Below are 25,778 nucleotides of genomic sequence, written 5' to 3' on the forward strand. Positions count from 1 at the left end.
ATAAATATCAATTCCCAAAGTTAATCACTTTCCCCAACTTACCCCAACGAGAGTGGATTTGCAGTTAGAATAATAAATGATGAACTTCCTAAAGGTAAACACTTTCTCAAATTAGTGTGGGTGTAGGGTTAGAACATTAAGGCCCATATTTATACTTTTTGACGCACAACTGCGGCAACGCAGTTGTGCGTCAAAAATTTTACCGCCGGCTAACGTCATTCCAACGCACCATGCGGGCGCCTTATTTATGGAATGACGTTAGCCGGCGCTGCGGACTGGTGTGCGTCAAAAAAAATGACTCACACCAGGCAGCGCCGACATATGGGAAAATGGGGGTTGTGCGTCAAAAAATGGGGCAAGTCAGGTCTGAGGCAACATTCAGGCCTCAAACCGGATTTGCGCCATTTATTTTTACGCCCAACCTCCATTGACCTGACTCCTGTCTTAGCAAAGACAGGAGTCATGCCCCCTTGCCCAATGGCCATGCCCAGGGGACTTCTGTCCCCTGGGCATGGTCATTGGGCATAGTGGCATGTAGGGGGGCCCAAATCAGGCCCCCCTATGCCACAAAAAAAATCTGAAAAAAATACTTACCCGAACTTACCTTTTACTTCCCTGGGATGGGTCCCTCCATCCTTGGGTGTCCTCCTGGGGTGGGCAAGGGTGGCAGGGGGTGTCCCTGGGGGCAGGGTGGGCACCTCTGGGCTCCTTCCGAGCCCACAGGTCCCTTAACGTCTGCCCTGACCCAGACGTTAAAAAACGGCGCCCATCAGGCTGTGCGTTGTTTTTTAAGGCCCATCCCCTCCTGTGCGTCAAAATGACGTCAGAGTATAAATATGGGGCACAGGCCTTAAAGTCATTTTTTGGAAGGGAACGCCTACCTTGCATAAAATTAACGCAAGGCTGGTTCCCCCTTCCAAAAAATGATGGAATTTTGACGCCCGCGGGGTCGGATGTCAAAGTTTAAATATGGGGCAGGTTTTGCGCCGATTGTGCGTCAAAATTTTTGACGCATATTTGGCGCAAACAGAGTATAAATATGCCCCTAAATCTCCTCAATGCTTATGGTTTGGAGTAAGAATATTTAATTTGGAAATCACAGCGGAACATAATTTTTTAAGTTAATTGATAATAGTATGTTTTTTTTTTATATTAACGTTTCCATCACTCCAGGAAATGTTTACCATGGTTGAAATAGACAAGAGAGTGATAAAGTGACTTAATGGACTCTGCATTATGGGCCTTTGTTGACAGCTAGGAAACACAATTTTAAGAGTAATATTCTTCTGCACATTGCTCTGCTCTTTCAGACGGTTTGAGGATATGGGCCTCATTACGAGTTTGGCTGTCTCAGGACCACCAGGTTGGTGGAGGCAGAAAGGCTGGCGGAGAATACTGCCAAATTATGACTTTGGCGGTATCGCCTATGGAATACAGCCTAAGCACTGCCAGCACCGCCACTGCAGTCAGATCACCACAGATGACGGAAGGTACCTGCAAGCTGGCTGAGACCATGTTTCTGCCAGACATATTGTGAGGCTGCACACTGCAAAGCTTGCCGCTGCAGTCACACTATCATGGAAAGCCAGGCAGAAACAAACTTCATAAAAGAAAGCCATACTCTTCCGGAGCCACCAAGGAACCACAACTAGATGTCCTTCTGCTGGTCCTGCTCACTGAAAGACTTCGGAATCTTCGCCACAATTGATGACAGCAACCGTAAGTACCTACACTTACCTGTGACTGTCATATACTGTAAATCTTTGTACGCTTACACAATATACCATTGGGAAGAGGGTGCGAGGGCAACACTCACACATAACTGTACACTGACACGCATACTCACATACAGCAACACACACCTGTACATACACAGTACACACACTACTGACACACACACACACACATGTCAAAAACACACACTTACTCAAGGAAACATAGCACTGACCCAGTCTCAAACAATACTACAAAATACCACAACATGTCACAACAACAGCACAACTGCACCATCGTCAACACATTGGCAATCACTCACAATAGATGCTGCCCAGGGACACATCACACATACAACACAATGTCTAACCAACAGGGAACAAACACACACAATCACACAATCATACAACTTACCAATCAACACACACATCACTCACACACATCGTACCTAATATACCATGCACAAAACGTGCAAACTCACAGTCAAAGTACACAAAGCCACTCAACACAGTGGCAAATTCATGTCAACACAAATACCACTCAATACCATGACAATAACGTGCTTCCAACATGTACATGCCCATCACACAACACACACCCTATCCCTGGTGGACAAAAGTGCTACACACACCCACGCATACTGGCCATACAATACAGGAATACCAACCACCACACACAGACAAATACTGACACCCAACCAATGTCATTCAGGAACAACTATAACATAGGAAATAAAATGCAGGACAAAGATGTATCCATGGACCAACAACTTTTTGGTCCTAATATATTTCTCACAAAACTGAGATGAAAGTCAAAGTTCCTAGACCAGTCCATAGTCTGTGCTTTGTGTACCAAAGGCACATATTGGTGCCCCAAACATGACTCCTGACTGCCATGTAATCTCCACAGGTAGGAGCATCAAGGGGGCAGACAGGCATCTCAGGGTTTATCTGGGGGGGGATGGTGATGGAAGGGGGGGCTTGGGCTTAGGCTGTGAGTGGGGTTTGGGATTTGGCTTGGGAGGGAGGTTTAGGCTTGGGGAGAGTTGGGGGATGGGTACGTGCAGAGGATAGGGGAGGCCTTGGAAGTGGAAGGAATGCACTTGGGAAGGGAAACAGCATGTTTAGGGGTTTCACAGGAAGAGGAGTAGGGAAAAGGCCAAACTCAGAAAGGAAAGATGTTTTACACACATGGGGATGGTCAGAGCAAAAGCGGTTGAGCCTAGAGGGAGAAGGAGTGGTAATAAGAGGTGTTGGTGTGGATGTCTTGGGTGCGTGTTTGTGGGAGGTATGCTTGTTGGTGTCTATTAGGTGGGTGAGTGAAGGCCTTTATGTGTTCTGGGCTGAGGCGGGTGGAGGTACTGGGGAATGCTGTGATGGGTGTGTGGCTGTCTTTTGGGGCGGTGACTGCAGGTTTGGTGGAAGTGTTGCATGTAGGAATGGCCAACTGGATGGGAAGCTACAGAGAGGGAGGTGGTAGAAAGGGAGATGGCAGACAGAGATGGTGCTGGGGTGGTCCCAGATGATTCTGCCACCACCAGGGAGTGTCCACTGAAGAAGGATTCCGAAGATGATGAGGTAGATCCTGTCTCCCCCATGGCACTTCCCTCGCCCCACTGGGCCACTAGGCCCCTCGTTTTCGTGGTATCATGACTTGACGTCCCGTGACCAGCAGCTTCTGCACTCAGCTGTGCCCTGTCTCCTTTGCCTGCTGATGCTGGAAAATAGAAAGAGAGGTAGAGTCATCACATTCTTTTTATATACATTTACACTGTACACATCATGAGCAATACATCTAGGTGTACTACACCCCCAGGTAGAACCAGTTTTGTGCCAACATCATGTCACAACAGGATACAATCCACACGCCTATATAACAACAATGTCACACACCACATAAACCACCTATCTCATATCTACAATAACATCATATCAATAGTGCTATTACACTAACCATTCCATTACAAGCAGACTTGGCAACATGAATATGGGTCCCTATCCACAACAACATAGTCAACCAAGAACCAAGCTATAGGTAATAGTGGTAACATTGATTTCCACAAATCACATACACCAAATCTACACATACTTACAACATTGCTTGATGTCATGTCCCAGGAAAGAAACCTTAATATATGCTAAACACAAGACAACATGTGCATACATGCCAAATCCATTTCATGTCACAGAGTTCACAACCTCCAAAAGTGAAAATTGCAAATATGCACCTACTCTTTTTGGCAAATTAAAATTTGGAGTATGATAGAGTTCAAACACACGTCACCAGCACATGTACCAATATTGATGTACAAAAAGATGATCCATACTTACTGGACCTACTCATCTTAGTCATTCTCCGCCTGTAAACAAAGTATTGTATACTTATAGGGGCCTACTTATCCAACAAAATTTAGCCCCTGCCAAACACAGATATCACACTTACTCCTGAAATACAATGGACACCTGTCATGTGTATGAAGGCCACTTATAGTTCATCGTATCATGATGAGTGGCAACATAAATAGCACAATGTTTGAGTAGCAACATCACTATCCACACTTCAGATATGAAAAGTCTTACATCTGTAAAATGTCAATGACACAAACCACTTTTGAAGATACCACGATAGAGACATACATCTTGAGACAAGCCAAATGACTGACTACACATACCATTCCACCCACATGTCAATGTGTGACTACAACACCTGCAACACTATGTAGTCAGTGCAAACAGTTGGTTTCCATAGTAAAAGTGTTCAAAACCTATCCAAAAAATAGCAAAAGAAAGTATGTTTTAATTCCTTCACAATGTTGATTTATGACAGAACCTTAAAATGTGCACATGATGTTGGAAAAAAACCAGTGAAGATTATACCTGTTAATGAGATGTCTTGGTCTATTAAACATGCTCAAAACACATTGGGTAAGGAAATAGCCGTGTAGCTTACCATCCAAAAAACATTTACATGGTACTAACATTCAGAGCTCTGATATCAATGTATGTGTTGCAATAGGACTCTAGTAATACATCCATGGTTTCCAACATGTAGGATGTACATTACAGGTGCCAATGCACAGTCATCACTAACCAAAGGGGTGCACCCTCTAACAGCTCTGAGTAAGTTTATCAAGTATGGCATGTGAAATGTCAGATTGACCTCACAGCCTCACATGAAGTTGTCACTCATCTGAAACCTCATGAAAAGTAGGACTGTGTTAAACTTGTCAGACTCTGATGTTTCATATAGACATGGATGAAGAGGCATTGGAATGGACAGAGAGCAAAGACCTTGGCAACTTACCATCAGGATATTGGGAGTGTGAATCTGTAGATGGCAGAGAACAATCAGCAGGCTGCATAAAGCATAAAGCATAAAACATATGACACAGTCACAAGTGCATCATCATGTGCTTTGTATAGAAGGGATAACATAGGTGAGTAAAATGTCCCTATACACAATAGAATTTGCACACATGTGAACCAATGTTGAGGACTGTACATCTATGTGTTCCTAGGAGATCTTTTACCTTTTGCACTTACCACATTGTCTCGGCTTAGATTCATTCTCATCATACAGTGACCTGGCAGAGGGATGAAAATATGTTAAGTCAGTACTTACCCCCTTGTTGCTGCTGTGCTGCCCTCAAACTCCCACCCAACTCAGGGTAGGCCACCACCAATATGTGGGCCATCGGGGGGGGGTCAATGTCTGATGGGCACCCCTTCCTCCGTGGGACGACATCCCCAGCTGTGACTCCATCTCCCGGGCCCAGCGTCTCAGGTCCTCCCACTGCTTCCTACAGTGGGTGCTCTTCCGGCTGTGGACCCCCAGGGTCCGCAGTTTCTTGGCAATGGCAGAGTAGCTCCCGTTTTTCTGTTGGGTATTTACCTGCATGGATGACACAGACAAGAGGATAAAGCCATGTTCACATGCACCATACCAAAACAAGTAGGGTGGAAACAAAAGTTAGTGTAAGTACCCAAACACAATTCTTCTCCTTCTTTGTCAAATGACCTCTACAGTCAGACCATGTGTGATGTGGACACAGGCATACAACATGCATATCCAGTACCAGGTGTTGGCTAGAAACATATGACCAGACCACAAGCTTGTCTTAATAATGGTATAAGTAAACAACAATTTCAAACACCACAATCAATTATAATGTTGTAAAGTATTTTTGTTGATCAGGGTACATACATCACACACTCCCTAATATGTATCAGGGCTCTAAATCTTTCTATGCATATGAGCACATTTCCATCCACCCACAAACATCCTTCATTTCAGCACATTTAATCTACAGCATCAGACACTCTACATTTCAACCATTGGCATTGCACTTACCTACTCCTCTGGTGCACCATAGAACTGTCCATACAGGGGTAGAACCCCCTCTACAAGCTTGTCCTTAAGAGAAGGCAGGGGCCCTATCACCTGTAGGTCGTGGCATGACTGCAACCAGCGGCAGTATACAGCAGCTCAGGTCAAGGAAGTCTTGCTGACAGCAGTGTCAGGAGTCAAGTGAGGGATGCAGCAGAAGATGGCAGTCAAGTCTGCCAAGTACAGGACCTTCACTGCCGACAGATGTTGACTTTGGTCCAAGTCCTCCAAAGGCAGCAGTTCCAATGGCAATGTCCACATTGGTTGTGACTGCCTACCGCCATGACAACATTAGCTGACTAAGTTAGGTCACTTCCTGATGTCCAGTACTGTAGGCCAGGCAGGTGCCAATGTAAGGCTAATGTATGTACTTTAAGGATGTGAAAGGTGCATCATTTACTAAAAATCATATCAATGATAATGTGTTAACTGCTGACTTTATGCAAACATGAAGCAATGTACATGTAATATGCGGGGCATGTGAAAATGATGTATCCTGAGTTATGTACATGAAACAGTATTATGAGCAGAGTAAAGACAATCTGAACATAGTACAAGTGTACCAAATATGTTAAGTAAGTCGGTGTCACTTTTACTGTCAGTGACATGCTTCTCCATTAAAAGAACATGCAAGGGGTTAGGTTATCTGAGAATAGTATTTAGTCAAATTTTGTCTAGGTATGTGCTGAGTACAACTTTTTCACTATTTTAGGTGACATAATGTAGATTTATGTGTGACATTGGTGTGATTATACTTATGATGTGTAGCTTGAGTCATTCACATGCATTCTGGTGTTGTCTCACATAGTTACCCTGGCATAAGAAGAGAAAGACAAATTTCAGTGTACTGTCCACTAGCAGACCTCCACACCATGAAGGAGTGACATGTTATCCAAATATACCGCCTTAATAGGCAGACAATCATGGGTCTCTGTTGTCAGTTGAAGCCAGATCTGATGCCTGCCATTCGCAATCCCAATAGCCTACCTCCCATTGTCTGAATCATGCCAGTGCTACACTTGCTGGCCAGTGGATCCTTTCAAAATACAGTAGCACTAACTTCAAGGATGTCCCAGCCCATGTTCAGTCTGGTTTTTAAGGCTGTTCTATCTGCATTGTTGAAACACCTGGTCAGCTACATCAGATTTCCCCAACATGAGGATTTGGCCCATGTGAAGGCTGATTTTTATGCTTTGGGACACATTCCACATGTGGTTGGAGCCATAGATGGCACCCATGTCGCCTTGGTTCCCCCAAATGCCAATGAACAGGTATGTAGGAACAGGAAAAGCTTCCACTACATAAGTGCCCAAGTGGTCTGTTTGGCTGACCTCCTGTCCAAGTGGTCTGTTTGGCTGTCCATGATTCATTCATCATGCAGAGACGTAGTGCTGTCAGTCCGTGTACTACCGCTGCATACACAGCCCCAGTGGACCCTGGTGAGTTTAGTTGACATGTGACATGCCAGAGAGGGGTACACATGGGTGGTGAGTGGGTTGGCTGTTAAGGTGGCAAAAGGCAGTAAGTGAGCATGCATAACAGTGCAGTATGGTGACAGTTTTTGTTTAGTGACTTACCAGACTCCACTCCCCCAGGTACTCCTGTCAAGCCCTCAGGATGCAGGATGTCCAAGACCTTCTCCTTCCATGATGTGAAAGTAGGGGAGGAGGTGGGGGTCAACTGCCAGTCTTGAAGCCTGCCAGCTGGTGCTTGGCAGCCATGAACATACCTTCCCTCTGAGGCTTGGCTAATGATGTTTGCTGGACCTGTGCTCCAAAAAGGTATGGCCCTACTCTGACAATTTCGTCCACCATGACCCTCAAGTCATCATCAGTGAAACGTGGAGGTTTTTGTGGGGTCAAACCAGTGGTGGAAAAGACAGTGATGTAGTTAGTGCAAAACGTTTTTAGTGATGAGATGTGTTTGCTGCAATGTGAGTGGGTGACGGTTGTTGTGTATTGTGTGGGATACTTAATTGTGTGTAGTGAATTATGTGCAGCTGTGGGATGAATGCTGAGTGAAATGTGTAGAGATGCCTATTGTTTATTTTGATATATCTTAACATTTTTGCTTGTCTCTGGCTGTGTGTGGTGTTCTGGTTGCAAAGGATTGTATGTTGTGTAGGGGTGTCTTATATAGTGCATTTTGTAGGTGTGTCGAGTGTGTGGATGTGTGTCAGGTGTGAGGTATTCAAACTATCCAATGTAGTGTGGTGTTTTGACTGATGTAAGTTCAGACCGCCGCGGTTCACACTGGCAATGGTTTTCCACCATGGAAGAACCACTCTTGTGATTTGTGGATCGAAATATGATCTGAGATTTTTTGTGGGGCTAGTGGTGCTGATGGTGGAGCTGCCTCTTTTCTCTCCTTCAGTGTCCTGCCAGTTTCAGATTTTTTTATATTTTCTGGCAGACTTCACTGTGTGACTAAATATGGCAGTCTGATCACCCCCAACATGGCGGTCTTTTGGCAGCCACCACCGCGGGTGTCTTACCGTCAGACCGCCAAACTTGTAATGAGGCCCTATATCATTCCCAGTGTGATTTACATTGTGTCATGTCAAGTAAATTACATCCAATGCACCAGTCAATGTCGTAAATCTGGCCCTCCTGGGAATAAATGCAGAAGGCAGCTGAGAAAATTTCTATACCTCCACCCTGTTTCCTATTTCTTTTCTCCTGAATATTCCTGCTATTCCCAATCAACCCCAAAAGTTGTGAGTATTTTACAGCACAGGAAAGTGACTTCCAAATGTTTGAAATGATTTAAACTTAATGATCAAACATTTTTTTTTAAATGAAGAATGAGGGGCTCAGGCTATGTGGGTGGGGGAAGGGATAGTCCAAATGGACCCCTGGGCCCACATTTAGAAAGAAATGCATTTTGGAGTGTTAGGAGGGTTTTTTTAATCCTGCAAATGTCCCAATGGAAACAGTGATGTTAAACAGTCCCTACAACTTAAGTGGGGCTGTGTATTAGGTCAATATCAACATCAGTCTATATGAACTTAGACCGCTCATACCATCAGAAAATGTTGGCCCTGTTTCCTAGCTAGCTCACAGTGCTCCATCCGAATCCTTAACCTTGCAAGGGTACCCAATAGTATCAGCAACCTCAAACATGACCACTCTTATTTCCAAGGAAACTGTGGAAACAGATCTACCCATTACTTGTTATTTGGCATGCCCGAGGTAAACACAAGAAAGACATGAACATGTCTTTTCAAACATTTATAGAAGCAATTGTGTTCTTTGATAGATGAGATTATGAGACAGATGAAACAAAGCGTTGCAACCAGCATTATGAGAATGATGTCAAAGATAACAAATTCAACCATGGTAAAGTCACTATGTAGTTACATTGCTACCTGCCATTGAGATCAATGCCAGATCAATTGGCATTACCTCACCCCCATACCTGGGTCTGTTGTATCAGGAAGCCGATCTCAAAGCTGCAGAGCTGAGGCAATGGTTTGTATGGAGCCTTAAAGCAATTTCCAACAGACAACATAATACAAGGGCATCGCGTTCTATGTGCCCCGCTTTCGACAGCGTGTACAAACAATAGGAATAAGCTGTAAATACAGTATCTCCTCAGTACATTATCCTACTGATGTAAAACATGTAAAAAGGTCACCATTAGAAAAGATGCCAAGCTAAAAAGTAAAATCTAAAATGAAGTCTTAGCATGGGTCCTAATGTACTTCATGAAAGTGAGGCCCCTGGACTTCCACTGGAGTCCACAGCCGCTAAGCTCCCATGGGACTCCCATGGGACACCTGCAGGAATGAAAAATATATTTGGAAGGAAAACATTTAGAGAAAGACAAGGGACAATAACACTTGTTTTGCTATTCTATGTTGCCCCAAGTTCCCCGATAAAAATGGTACCTCACTTGCGTGGGTAGGTCTAATGCTCGCGACAGGAAACGCAACATGGACACTTCACATTTTTACATTGAAATACAACGTGTTTTTTGCAAAGTGCCTAGCTGTAGATTTTGGCCTCTAGCTCAGTCGGCACTTAGGGAAACCTACCAAACCAGCACATTTGTGAAAACTAGACACCTAGAGGAATCCATGATGGGGTGACTTGTTGGGCTCTCGTGAGGTTCTGTTACCCAGATTCCTTTGCAAACTTCAAAATTTGGCCCAAAAAACACTTTTCCCTCATATTTCAGTGACAGAAAGTTCTGGAATCTGAGAGAATCCACAAATTTCTTTCCACCCAGTGTTCCCATAAGTCTCCCCATAAAAATGGTACCTCACTTGTGTTGGTAGGCCTTGCGCCCGCGACAGGAAATGCCCCAAAACACAAAGTGGACACATCACATTTTCCCAAAGAAAACAGAGCTGTTTTTTTGCAAAGTGCGTAGCTGTGGATTTTGGCCTCTACCTCAGCCTGCACCTAGGGAAACCTACCAAACCTGCAGATTTTTGAAAACTAGACACCTAGAGGAATCTAAGATGGGGTTACTTGTGGGGCTCTCAGCAGGTTCTGTAACGCAGAATCTTTTGCAAACCTCAAATTTTTGCCAAAAAAACACTTTTTCCTCACATTTCGGTGACAGAAACTTCTGGAATCTGAGAGGAGTCACGAATTTCCTTCCAACCAGTGTTTCACCAAGTCTCCCGATAAAAATGGTAACTCACTTGTGTGGGTAGGCCTAGCGCCAGTGACAGGATATGCCCCAAAACACAACGTGGACACAACACATTTTCCCAAAGAAAACAGAGCTTTTTTTGCAAAGTGCCTAGCTGTGGACTTTGCCCTCTAGCTCAGCCGGCACCTAGGGAAACCTGCCAAACCTGTACATTTTTTAAAACTAGACACCTAGGGGAATCCAAGATGGGATGGCTTGTAGGGCTCTCACCAGGTTCTGTTACCCAGAATCCTTTGTAAACCTCAAAATTTGGCAAAAAAACCCACTTTTTCCTCACATTTTGGTGACAGAAAGTTCTGGAATCTGAGAGGAGCCACAAATTTCCTTCTACCCAGCGTTCCCATAAGTCTCCCAATAAAAATGGTACCTCATTTGGGTGGTTAGGTCTTGTGCCCGCAACAGAAAATGCCCTTAAACACAACGTGGACACATCACATTTTCTCAAAGAAAGCAGAGCTGTTTTTTGCAAAGTGTCTAGCTGTGGATTTTGGCCTCTATCTCAGCCAGCACCTAGGGAAACCTACCAAACCTGAACATTTTTTAAAACTAGACACCTAGGGAAATTTAAGATGGGATGACTTGTGGGGCTCACACCAGGTTCTGTTTCGCAGAATCTTTTGCAAACCTCAAAATTTGGTTAAAAAGAACACATTTTCATCACATTTTGGTGACAGAAAGTTCTGGAATCTGAGAGGAGCCACAAATTTCCTTCCACCCAGCGTTCCACCAAGTCTCCCGATACAAAAGGTACCTCACTTGTGTGGGTAGGCCTAGCTTTCACGACAGGAAATGCCCCAAAACACAACGTGGACACATCACATTTTCCCAAAGAAAACTGCTGTTTTTTGCAAAGTGCCTTGCTGCGAATTTTGCCATCTAGCTCAGCCGCCACCAGGGGAAACCTACCAAACCTGCACATTTTTTAAAACTAGACACCTAGGAGAATCTTGGATGGGGTGACTTGTGGGGCTCTCACCAGGCTCTGTTACGCAGAATCTTTTGCAAACCTCAAACTTTGGTCAAAAACACTTTGTCCTCACATTTCGTTGACAGAAAGTTCTGGAATCTGAGAGGAGCCACAAATTTCCTTCCACCAAGCATTCCCCAAAGTCTCCAGATAAAAATGGTATCTCACTTGTGTGGGTAGGCCTAGCGCCTGCAACAAGAAATACCCCAAAACACAACATGGACACATCACATTTTCCCAAAGAAAACAGAGCTGTTTTATGCAAAGTGCCTAGCTGTGGATTTTGGCCTCTTGCTCAGCCGGCACGTAGGGAAACATACCAAATCAGCACATTTTTTTAAACTAGACACCTAGGGGAATCCACAATTGGATGACTCGTAGGGCTCTCACCAGATTCTGTTACCCAGAATCCTTTGCAAACCTCAAAATTTGGCGAAAAAACCCACTTTTTCCTCACATTTTGGTGACAGAAAGTTCTGGAATCTGAGAGGAGCCACAAATTTCCTTCCACCCAGCGTTCCCATAAGTCTCCCAGTAAAAATGGTACCTCACTTGTGTGGTTAGGCCTTGCACCCACGACAGGAAATGCCTCTAAACACAATGTGGACACATCACATTTTCCCAAAGAAAACAGAGCTGTCTTTTGCAAAGTGCCTAGCTGTGGATTTTGGCCTCTAGCTCAGCCGGCACCTAGGGAAACCTACCAAACCTGAACATTTTTAAAAACTAGACACCTAGGAGAATCTAAGATGGGGTGACTTGTGGGGCTCTCACCAGGTTCTGTTTCGCATAATCTTTTGCAAACCTCAAAATTTGGCTAAAAAGAACACTTTTTCCTCACATTTCGGTGACAGAAAGTGCTGGAATCTGAGAGGAACCACACATTTCCTTCCACCCAGCATTCCACCAAGTCTCCCGATACAAATGGTACCTCACTTGTGTGGGTAGGCCTAGCGTCCACGACAGGAAATGCCCCAAAACACAACGTGGACACATCACATTTTCCCAAAGAAAACAGCTGTTTTTTGCAAAGTGCCTAGCTGCGAATTCTGGCATCTAGCTCAGCCGCCACCTAGGGAAACCTACCAAACCTGCACATTTCTTAAAACTAGACACCTAGGGGAATCTTGGATGGGGTGACTTGTGGGGCTCTCACCAGGCTCTGTTACGCAGAATCTTTTGCAAACCTCAACATTTGGGCAAAAACACTTTTTCCTCACATTTCGGTGACAGAATTTTCTGGAATCTCAGAGGAGCCACAAATTTCCTTCCACCCAGCATTCCACCAAGTCTCCCGATAAAAATGGTACCTCACTTGTGTGGGTAGGCCTAGCGCCCGCGACAGGAAATGCCCCAAAACACAACGTGGACACATTACATTTTCCCAAAGAAAACAGAGCTGTTTTTTGCAAAGTGCCTAGCTGCAGATTTTAGCCTCTAGTTTAGCCGGCACCTGGGGAAACATACCAAACCTCTGCATTTTTTAAAACTAGACACCCAGGGGAATCCAAGATGGGGTGACTCGTAGGGCTCTCGCCAGGTTCTGTTATCCAGAATCCTTTGCAAACCTCAAAATGTGGCACTTTTTCCTCACATTTCGGTGACAGAAAGTTCTGGAATCTGAGAGGAGCCACAAATTTCCTTCCACCCAGCGGTCCCCCAAGTCTCCCGATAAAAATGGTACCTCACTTGTGTGGGTAGGCCTAGTGCCTGCAAAAGGAAATGCCCCAAAACACTATTTGGACACATCAAAATGATCAATTATCAAATACAAAATGGCATGTTTTTGCGGGGGCACCTACGTTTTTGGTCCTGTGCTCAGCAGCCATCTAGGGAAACCTACCAAAACCCAGACATTTCTGAAAACTAGACACCCGGGGGAGTCCAGGGAGGTGTGACTTGCGTGGATCCCCCAATGTTTTCTTACCCAGAATCCTCACCAAACTTCAAATTTAGCTAAAAAATCACATTTCCCCACATTTCTGTGTGGGATCACCGCACTGGGACTGCCACCCAACGTTCCTCTCAGTCTCCCAGTAAAAATTATACCTCACTTGTGTAGGTGGGCCAAGTGCCTGTGACAGGGAAGAGCCAAAAACATGTTGACATTGAGGGGGAACCAAAGCGGGTCCAAAAGGGCAGTTTGAAATAAAAACATTTTTAGGCTGACAAGTTCAGCAGAATTTTAATCGGTAGAGATGAGAAAATGCTAGGTGGTAGGAATTCTGTGGATTCCTGCAGATTCCGGAAGGTTCCATCACAAAGATGTGGGGAACAATGTGTGATTTTCAACAAAGTTGGAGGTTTGCAAGGCATTGTGGGTAAGAAAATGGTGCGGGTGCATGTGAAGCACTCCACCCTGGAATCAACCAAATGTTTCGTTTTCAGATGTGTCCAGGTCTTGTGGATTTTTCTACAAGGCAGCGTCCCAAAGTCCAAAAAGTGCAGCCCTCACCATTCAAATGAGACGATTTTGAGAGTTAGCCAAGCTCTCATGGCCCAAATGTAAAACCCAAGCCCAAAATAATCAAATGTCCTCTTGCTTGCCATGGGATAAGATGTTTTAGTGTGCGGGGGAGAGCTGAAAGACTGTTACCCCCTCAGTTTGGGTAGGGGCATAACCAGGGCCATACTGATTGGTAGCCACCACCCCACTATGGGGGTCATTACGACCCTGGCGGTTGATGGAGAAGTGGCGGTTTTACCGCCAACAGGCTGGCGGTAAAAAAATTTGAATTATGACCATGGCGGTTACCACCATGGTCATCTGCCACTTCTCCGATCTGACCGCCATGGCGGAGACGACCGCTGGGCTGGAGATTTGGGTCTCCAGCCCGGCGGCCGTCACACTACCGCCGGCGGGATCATGACCCAGCTCACCGCCATGGATTTCATGGGGTTTGGAATCGCCACAAAATCCATGGTGGAATTCCTTCCCTGGCACTGATAGTCCTCTCCCCACACCCACACCCCCTTGCTACCCCCCAAAGGTGGCAGGACCCCCCTCCCCACCCCTACCCCCGACATCACAACACAGACACACACCCGACACGCATGCAGACACCTCCAACACACATTCCCACACACACACGAACAAACATGCGAACAGACACACACACAGTCATACATGCACACCCACATTCAGACATACACGCACACATCCATACAGACATACATACACACAGACACGCACACATTTCCATTCACACTACACCCCCAGCATGCATACACACACTCACACACCCCTCTACATACTCACATCCCCATGCACGCACACAACACACAACACCCCCCACCCCCTCCCCTAACGGACGATCAACTTACCGTGTCCGGGAGGGGACGGGATCCATGGGGGCTGCTCCGCCGCCAGCACCCCGTCAACAGAACACCGCCACGCCGAATCACGTAATGTGATCCGGTGGAACACCGCCACGCCGAATCACGTAATGTGATTCGGTGGGCGGTGTTTTGTTGACGGGGCGGTGGAGGTGGCGCAACCTCCACTTCCCCGCCGACCACCAGTATGGCTGCTGGCGGCTCTCCGTCAGGAAAAGGACGGAGGGCTGCCAGCAGTCATAATGCACCGGGCGAAAAAAACCGCCTCCACTGGCGGTCTTCAGCACGGCGGTCCCTTGGCGGTCATGTGAAAAGACCGCCGAGGTTGAAATGACCCCCCTATATCTTTTTTATTATTATTTCCTAGCATCTAGTAGACTTTCCTCCCTCCCGGGATGTGGATCGGGGGTAATTGACCCATATTCTCACTGGTGGGAAGAACAAATTTGGCCCCATTTATTTGGGGTGGGAGTATGGCCATACCACCACCCTCTTATTTTGAGAAAAGAAAATCTTCCCTGGTCTCTGGTGGGCTTTCTGCCCCCCTTGGGGGCAGATGGGCCTTCCAAAAATGGGCTGATGTGCCCTCAAAGGGGGCAGATATGACCACAAATAAAGTGCTCCCCATGGGGAGAGACCCTTGCCCATAGGGCTGCCCCCCCAAACAAAACACACACATACACACAAACCAATCCCTGGTGCCTAAGTGGTTTGGGGGCAGATCGGCCTAATAGAAATAGGTCAATCTTCCCCCAAGGGGAGCACAAATGGCCTAAAATAAATTTCCCCTCAGGGGAACAACCCTTGCCTAAGGGGTCACTCCCATTGCGTGAAATTGACGTGAAATAATAAAAGTCCCTGGTGACTAGTGGTTTCTGCCCCCCTTGGGGGCAGATTGGCCTAACAAAAATAGGTTGATCTGCCCCCAAGGGGGGCAGAAATGGCCTAAATGCAATTTGCCCCCCAGGGGAGTGACCCTTGCCTATGGGGTCACCCCCCATTCATAAAAACCTAAAGTAAACAAAAAATATATATAGTCCTGGTGTCTAGGGGTTTCTGCCCCCCCTGCGGGCAGATCAGCCTAATTATAATAGGCCAATCTGCACCCAAGGGGGGCAGAAAAGGCCTAAAATATTTTGCCACCCTGGGGAGCGGCCCTTGCCCAAGGGGCCGCTCCCCTTATGCGCAAGTATAAAAAAAAAATCCCTGGTGTCTAGTGGTTTCTTCTCCCCTTGGTGGCAGATTGGCCTCATAAAAATAGGCCAATCTGCCCTCATGGGGGGCAGAAATAGTCTAAATATATTTTACCCCCCGGGGAGCGGCTCTTGCCCAAGGGGATGCTCACCTTAGGCGTAAGTATAACAAAAATAAAAATCCCTGGTGTCTAGTGGTTTCTGCCCCTCCTTGGGGCAGATCGGCCTAATTATATTATATTATAATTATAATTATATACATCCGGTGCCGAGATGTAATGGTTACGTCCTCGGCACAGGAGCACTGTGCCGCGGGACATAACCATTACGTTCCTGGCACAGAACCAGTTAAGCAAAAGTCAATGTTGCAGATGGATTTACATACGAGTAAGATTTATACATGGGGAATGAGTTAGATAGGTAACTTACCAAAAGATAGAAGTGAAGATTGTTGGTTGTACATTTTAGGGTTCCTAACCTGGTGTGTGCGCTATTGCGTCACTTGTCATTTATGCAGGGCAATCGAGAACGCATATATGCATATTCACTTAGCCGTTTCTATACTTTAAGCGACGCACCTCCTAGGAATTGCACACTCACTCATGATGATCATCCCCTTGTCCCAAGTCAACAACATGCATACAATGTCCCTGTGAGCTCCCGCTTTCACCCTTTAAGGAATATGGACTCGAATGATTGACCGGATAGGTCACGGATGGGGACATTGCAGCAACAGGACCAGGTTTCTTCCATCTCATGTATAAATCCACACATAAACCCTGGTTTACAGACTAACGGTCCCAGAGAAATTTCACACATAAACCGTGGTTTAGAGACTAATGGACCCAGACAAATTCCTGATAAATTCATTCCATTAGTGAAATCTAAACAACTACGTCTAATTTCTTGGAATAATGCAGGCACCTGTTCTAAGTTAGAAAACCCCTATTGGGTAGATTTTGTGACATCCTTTGATATAATCTGTCGTCCAGAAACATGGTCAGCAAAACCCCTTTACTTAGGCCGGTATGTTGCATTATCCCAGTTAGCTATGCTTCATGCAGTAGGCAGAGCAAAAGGCGGTCTCACCACCTTTGTGTTGATCGCTTAACCAGAATTGCCCAAAGAGTATGCCAAGTGATAATGGAGCTTGATTGTATTCTTATGGGGATTATTCCTCAGTTGCCGCATCATGTAATGGTTATTTGAGTAGGGGATTTTAATATTTCATTGTGCCAATATAATGGTAGCAGGTTCTTTGGGTTATACGATAAAGATGAGGACCCCTCGCATTCTAGGCACTCACCCCCAGGGAGGCCTTTAATTTATGTGTTTTGATGCATAATTTTACTTTTGCTGGAGATATACTAGTTAGGCCAAAGAATGATATCCCTACTTTCAATGGCCCTATGGGGAATAGTAAGATTGATACAGCAGAAATTTCATATTTTCTCCTTAATCATAAAATAATTCCTAGGTGTAATAGTGATCATAATCCCCTTACTATCCAGCTAAATTGTCAATCGGGCAATATGACAGAGAAGGTAAACCAGGAGCTAGCTATTTCAAAGAATAAGGCCTTATGACAGAAATAGGTGAAATTAAACGTGTTAGAATTAAATAAAACAATTGTAAAAGAGAGTTTGCAGTCAGTTATAAATTGTCTGAAAGATGATGTAGAGCCAGTAGACCTACTAGCAGGATTTGGTAATTTAAATTAAACAGTGGCAAATCACTTATCATTTACTAAAGCTGGTCTTGTTCTCAAACCCAATGGTTGGTTTAATAATACATGTACCAGCGCTCATAAATGTTTGAAATTTACCCTGTAGGCTAATCCCTGCATTGCAGTGCACATACAAGCAGCAAGAGTAGATTATAGAATGACTGAGAAGACAGGAAATTAGGTCTAAACCCTGTGACAACCTTATCTGCATTGAAAATATGGAAGATTCTGCAGAATTTTGGGCAGTAGAGAAACATAGGGGGTCATTCTGACTCCCGCCTGCGGCGGTAACCGCAAGCCCGGCGGGAGCCGCCGAATGACCGCACCGCGGCGGTCATTCTGAGTTTCCCGCTGGGCTGGCGGGCGACCGCCTGAAGGCCGCCCGCCCGCCCAGCGGGAAACCCCCTTCCATGAGGATGCCGGCTCCGAATGGAGCCGGCGGAGTGGAAGGGGTGCGACGGGTGCAGTTGCACCCGTCGCGATTTTCAGTGTCTGCCACGCAGACACTGAAAATCTATGTGGGGCCCTGTTAGGGGGCCCCTGAAGTGCCCATGCCAATGGCATGGGCACTGCAGAGGCCCCCAGGGGCCCCACGACACCCGTTCCCGCCAGCCAGGTTCTGGCGGTGAAAACCGCCAGAACCAGGCTGGCGGGAAGGGGGTCGGAATCCCCATGGCGGCGCTGCTTGCAGCGCCGCCGTGGAGGATTCCCTGGGGCAGCGGGAAACCGGCGGGAAACCAGCGGGACACCGCCGGTTTCCTGTTTCTGACCGCGGCTGTACCGCCGCGGTCAGAATGCCCATGGAAGCACCGCCAGCCTGTTGGCGGTGCTTCCGCGGTCGTTGGCAGCCAGGGTCAGAATGACCCCCATAGTGTTTTCTCTTACTCAGATGCTTCTTTGGTAGAATGTTTCATTTTGGCTGATGAATGGGTGTCCCATTACACAAGTATATTTCAAGATATTACTACTTCACAATTCACTGATCCAATGAATATGAAGTCAGTGCAGGGTGGATGTAGCAGTAATAATATGCCACCCATTGAGGTGAGCAAAGTCATAATTACCATTAAACATAGTATTTCAGGGAAAGCAGCAGGGCTGGATGGGGTCCCTTTTGACTATTTACATTAAATATAGCACTTCGGCCACACCTGTTAACTAATCTGCTGAGGTGCTGGTTGTGAGAAAACTGGGCTGATCTCAGAGGTCCCCTAACTTTTTGCCCCAATTTTCACTTTTTGCTGGTGTTTTCCTGACTCTGATGGTGCCCTGGGTACTGCTACCCGGCCTCAGGGCCTGTGCTCTGGGGAAAATGAGTATGCAAATTAGGCTAGTTATAATTGGCTTTGTCAACCTACCTATAAGCCTCAAGTATATGGTAGGGCATGTAGGTTTAGAGACCCCAGCATACGTGGTGCACCATTAGGTGCACTGTTGAGGTGCCCATTGTCATTTTCAAGGCAGCCCTGCCTTGCTGGCTGCTTTTAAGCTAAAGTTATATTCAAATTCGACTTTGGAATTAAAAGTACTTTAAACATCTTAAACTACCTTATTTATACATATGTCATATCTGGGAAGTATGTACTATCTAATAAAAGGTCCTCTACTGAATATCAAATTTTCTCTAGCAGAAGTGATTGAGGCCATCATTATGAGCCCTGATAAGAGAGCACCTGGGCCCGATGAGATCCCAGTTGACTTTTCTAAATTTAGCATAGACTTTTGAGGTCCCCTTATCACTAATTATGTTAAATAGGATTGTAGAACTGGATTGCCATAGTCCTGTAAAACCGCTGTCATTATGCCAACTTTTGAAAAGGGGAAGCGGGGTGGCCCTCTGTATTACTGGCCAATTTCTCTTTTAGATTCCATGATGAAGATTGTAGAGAGGATTGCTCTCAATAGGCTGACCACCTAGGCTAAGGATAAGGGGCTATCTCTAAATTGCAGTCCAGGTTTCAAACTGGATTTGGGACTTTGGAACAATGTATCAATTTGTATTTAGTGATTAGTAAGTATACCATTATAAAGCAGGGGTTGATTGTAATAGCCTTTATGGGCTTCTTATGCATTTTAGATTCTGTGGTGAGGTTCTTCTTGTGGTCTTGGAGGCTATGGGAGTTGGTAGAAGGCTATGGAGATTTCTGCTTGCTCTCCATTATGATCTTTCACCTCTTGTTAGGTACAGGAACAAAGTGGAGTACACTACCAGGTTCTGTGTAGGACAAAAGGTATGCCAAGGGTGGATGATTGCCCCAATCCTGTTCATACCGTATGTTACTGGGCCGGAGGAGGCCTAGATCGAATGCCCTGGTCATAAGAAAGAATCCTATCCAAACACTAACTTATGCTGAAGGTGTAGTCCTGCTGTCAAGGACGCCTCTGGGGCTCAGAACTCTAATAATAAGTTACATTGAATTTGTGACCAATTTGAAGTTGAAGGTTAATGCCCGGAAATCGTATGTCTAGGCATACAGACCAAGGGGTGTTAAAATGAGGCAACTCTATATCAGTGAGAACCCCATTTGAAGAGCTCAAGGGTTTTCCTGTTTGGGGGTAACCTTTGAGTCATTACGAACTTGGGGCCAGATGTAGGTACAAAAAAATTAGCGACTCGCAATTTGCGAGCATGTGCGACTCGCAAATTGCATGTCGCTAATAGGAATGCAGGTACAATTTCCGTGGACATATTGCGACTTGCACCCAGAGTCGCAACGCAGATAGCGAGTCTGCTGTCTGCGAGGTCGCTGTTTGCGACCGCGCAAAAAACGGACACGCAATTTGCGAGTGGGTGTCGCAAATTGCGAGTACCATGTAAATTGATTGCAGGTGCTGCAGAACACTCCAGAAACCACTCCAGAACACTCTGGAAACACTTCCTGGCACATGATGATGACATCACAGCCAGGAAGTTTACTAATACACCTGGGAGGAGGGAGGACCTCTCCCATTTTAAACTGCTGAACAGCCAACAGGAGGAACAGCAGCTACAATGGCAGAAACACCCAGAAAGAGGAAATAAAACATTTCTGAGAAGGAGCTGGAGGTGCTGACAGAGGAATGCTGTCAGCACTATGATGATCTTTTTGGGAAGGCAGCCCTCAATGTGCCAGACTCAACTAAAAAACAACTCTGGCTGGATATTCAGGAAAAGGTGAACTCCCTGGGGGTCAGCCACAGGAGTGTGGATGAGATCAAGAAGAGGTGGTATGACCTCCGCTCCCGGACCAAGGAGAGGGTGGCAGAAAGGCTCCGGGAGATGAGAGGCACAGGAGGGGGACCATCATCTGTACCACCACCCACAACCCTGGAGGAAAGGGTGGAGGAGACCCTGGAGCAGGAGGCAGTTACAGGATTCGGAGATCTGGACACCTCTGAGCCCACAACATCAACCGGTGAGTACCATGTGATATGCCTGTACCCCCATCAATGCCATACCCCCACCCACCATGTACACAGGGGCATGCACAACAAAGATAGCTCCATTTCAGGGTCAAGTAGGCAGTAAATAGGCAAATGTTTATTAGGAAGTGTGCAACAGATAGTAGACACTGACAGTCTGTTCCCCATGTCCCACAGGTCTCCCACAAGACACCACCACCAGCCACAGCAGCCAGGTGCCAACAGTCAGCCAGCACCATGAGGAATGCACAGTAGCTGCCACCACTCCCACCTGCACCACCAACACCATCCCCTTGATGACTACACCTGCTGCAACAGTGGTTCCGGAGGCTGCGCCAGCAACAGCCAGGAGTGCCACGGTACAGCTCACAGGGCATCCACCGCTGCGCAGGCGACGCAGGTTGAGGAGAGCAGGGCTGCAGGCTGAGTCCGGGCATCCATCCACCACCATGACCGAGGCACAACTGCTACGTGGTCAGCGCCTGCAGAACCAAATGTTAGGGAGAATTAGTGGGGTTCTGCACCGCTGTGTAAGGAGCACTGAGACCAGCATGCAGTAGCTCCATGCGCAATTGGACGTCATAGGAAACAACACTGGGGACCTAGCCCTGTCCATGCGGGAACTGGTGGCTGGACAACTATCACAGAGCGAGGGTGGGCAGCGCAGGGACCGCCAGCTGCTCCAGAGGCTGGACAGGATGGCCTCATCAATTTGCAGACTGGCAGTCAACACCACTGGGCTGTCAAGAAGGACAGTCGGCCTCCAAGTGGAAATGGGCCACTTTGCAGGGGATGTGGCAAGAGGCCTGGGCAGGATCACCCATGTGATTGATCTAATGAAGGCACGGCATGTGTCCAGGGGTACAGGGGACACCCCACAGGACAGCAAAGAGGGCTCCACTGTGAGCAGTGTCTCTGCTGGTGACACCTGGGTGCTCCGGAGTGGGAGTACCAGGCAGAGCACTGCAGAACAACCTGGGACCAGTCAGGCTGGCAGAGGCCGCGGTAGGTCATAGACTAAACCCTGTCCCTGATGTTGGGGCACATGACGGCAATGTGCCCCATGCATGGTTGGCTTTTTGAAGTCCCTGAACAGTTTGTCATTGTAAATAGTTCAATTACTGCACATATTAAATAGTTATTTTGTTCCACTTAACAAATGGAGTTTTTGGTCAATAGGTGAGTATGGTTGAAGTTGACACGTACCTTCCAAAGTATTGGGTTGCGATGTGTTGCCGTCTCAGTCTGCCTTGATTTGCGATGCTCCAATCCCCATGATGGCGATGTGGATGCTCCTGCTCTTCATCCTCAGAATCTGGGTCTGCAGGGGTGAGAGGTAGCCCACGTCGGGTGGCAATATTGTGCAGGATGGCGCATGCGACAACAATTTTGAATGCTGTAATGGGGGTATACTGGAGGGCGCCTCCACTGCGGTGGAGGCATCTGAACCGTGCTTTCAGAAATCCAAAGGTGCGTTCAATCAGGTTCCTGGTCCTCTTATGTGCACTGTTGTATCGCCTCTCGCATTCATTGCTGGGTGAGCCAGTATCCATGGCCGTAGTGCATATGCATATGCACTGTCACCTGTTGGGCACAAACAGTACACTGTTAGAAAGTCCTGGTTGGTGTGCACATTGATCTGTGTGTATGTCTACGAGGTGTATGCAGCTCTATCTAGGAGGTATCCGTCTCCAAACTCCCCACGTTCCAGGCGTTGGTGTATCCCACTGTGCCTAAAAATGTAGGAGTCATGGGTACTGCCTGGAAATTTTGCAAAAATGTCAGTGATGACATAATGGGCGTCACAATCAACCTGAATATTGAGTGAGTGGGTACACTTTCTGTTGCAGAAAAGATATTCCAGGTTTGCAGGGGGACATATTTGAATATGTGTCCCATCTACACACCCTATGACATGGGGAAAGTTGGCAATCAAAGTTCTGTCTGGAGCAATCCTCTGGCTGTACTTAATAGGAAAATCAATGAGGACTGATTATGCTGTGTCAGGGCACATCTTATCCCTTGACTAGATTATATCAGGAAGGCATGCATTACTTTGGGCGGAACATCTATTTTTTATAAACCTGTGGGTATGCCTAAAGGTGAAAGACTATCGTAAAAAATAATTAATGGATACAAAGCAACATAAGCTGGAGTGGATGGAGTTAGTAAAAACTCAAAATAAGAAATATCTTCGGATTTAAATTACCCAGGACAGGTCCTTTCTCACTAGATGTTTTTAGGGTATATAAGATGGCAGTTATGCTTGTCCCTTGGCCAGTTTGATTGTATATCTATCCTTCTCTGCCCATGTGATGAAAACTCCCTACAAAGTCTGCTTCATTTTGTATCCTTTAGTAGGTTTGCTTCTCGATTTACTAATCGTTTTTTAATTTACTCAAGTGTAAATTGTCCTTACTACATCTGCAGACGTTGAACACCCTTGTGATTTGTGCTAATGTTTATTTCTCGAAAATGCTTTGCAAGCTAGGAATTAAATGGGCTTTTAACTGTGCTACAGTGACGTACTTTATGTAGCTGGGGATGTATACGACTGTGTGTGTTTTAATATGAGAAATCTTTTATCATTTTAATTGTGTTAGGTTGATTAATGTATTATTTTATTACTTTTGGGCCCCTGGGACATATATGAACCTTATTTGTAATGTGCATATTGTTTCAGTGTGTGTTTACTGTATTGTTTGCTTTTATGAATATTGTACAATGCCTGAATAAAGCTTGTCTTGCTTGAAATAGAGATGGAAAAGCAAAACAATGCCTTTATGCTGATACATAACTAGCAGTTCTACAGGCAATACTGGATTATCTTTTATGTCATGGATAAAACATAGAGGCCTCAAAAACATTAACCATAGTCCCTTACTAATGTAAACACAATGAGATTTCAAGAAATGGTCTCAATGGTATTTATTAAAATGGCATAAGTTACAAGCTGTGAAAATGGTGACAGCCTCAGATTCAAATATATCTTGGGCATGCTTTCTGTGCTAAGAAAAAGGCTAAGAATAAGACTAAGGCACTGTTTCTTAACTATGGAAATTGAAATGATTATTAAATCATTCTTATGAGAAATTTAAGTCTAGGTTAAAAATGAACAAATCATACAAACAATCTGGAGCTGATGGAATTCATATGCCACACATGAGGTTATAGCCAATCAGCTTTCCCAGTTGATAAACTATGTCCCCAAATGTAATACGCTCCTTATTGGATTGCTACTGAATGTAAGTGAAGAAAGTGTGAATTTAAGCTCCAGATTTGGAGAACAACACATAAACAGCACATAAATGATTTTACCCAATAGGTGAGTGCGTTAGCCAAAAGCTGACACATGCAAACCCTCCCTGGTGTGAGGGTCGGCTATTGAGTGATACCAGGGAGGGCTGAAAAGGATCCTCTAGTGCTTTTATATCCTGTTACATCTTTCTCTTTCTCTCTCTCTCTCTTTCTCTCTGTCTGTCTCTCTCTCTCTCGCTATATATATATATATATAGCGAGAGAGAGAGAGAGAGAGAGAGATAGATAGATAGATGTAACTATAGATAGATATAGATATCAGAAAGCACACCTGTTGTGGCACATAATTGGAAACATCCCAAAGAGAACAAGCAGGAAATATATAATTAAACATTTTGCTGCCATGCCCATTGGAGGGTGGAAAAATTGTATTTCAAATTAATTGTTGGATCACACATCCAGAATGCACTGGGAAAGAATAAATAATGGAGTGAGGGTATGCAAGAAAGAAGATCATTAGTAGCGAGCCACACAAGGGGACAATTACCAGCATTTGAAAGAGTTGAAAAGCTGAAGAGCATGCAACTATTCTACCAATAAACAGCCCTGGCTGGACTGGGATCATATTGTGGTCAAGTATGGATTACAAGTTTGTGCTGTGCAATCTCTGTGAGCAAGGTCCAGGGGAACTGAAAAGCACCAGAAGAGGAATTATAACTGTAACTGCATGTTGTTATTAATGTAAATACCTGACCTGGGAGTGACAAGATGGAAATGTGTTATATATATATATATATATATATATATATATATATATATATGTGTGTGTGTGAGTATAATAACTTTTGCGCCATTTGATAAATCTTCAAAAAAATGTCCAAGAAAATATGACACTCACTTCAGCGACGGTCTGAAAAGTTTCAGGGTGATCTGTCAAGCAGGGACCGTGAAATAGGGGGGGTCCCAAAATGCTTTTTCCCCATGCATTTTTCCAGAGGGATTTTGAACAGGAATAGCGCCTGAATCACTGCATAGAACTACACCAAATTTGGAAGAAAGGCAGCCCCCGGTCCAGAAAGCAACCTTTTGGTTATTTGGTGGAAATCCATTCAATAGTTTTTGAGAGATTAAAGAA

This window comes from Pleurodeles waltl, chromosome 1_2, assembly GCF_031143425.1.
Source record: "Pleurodeles waltl isolate 20211129_DDA chromosome 1_2, aPleWal1.hap1.20221129, whole genome shotgun sequence".
In the NCBI taxonomy this organism is placed as follows: Eukaryota; Metazoa; Chordata; class Amphibia; order Caudata; family Salamandridae; genus Pleurodeles; species Pleurodeles waltl.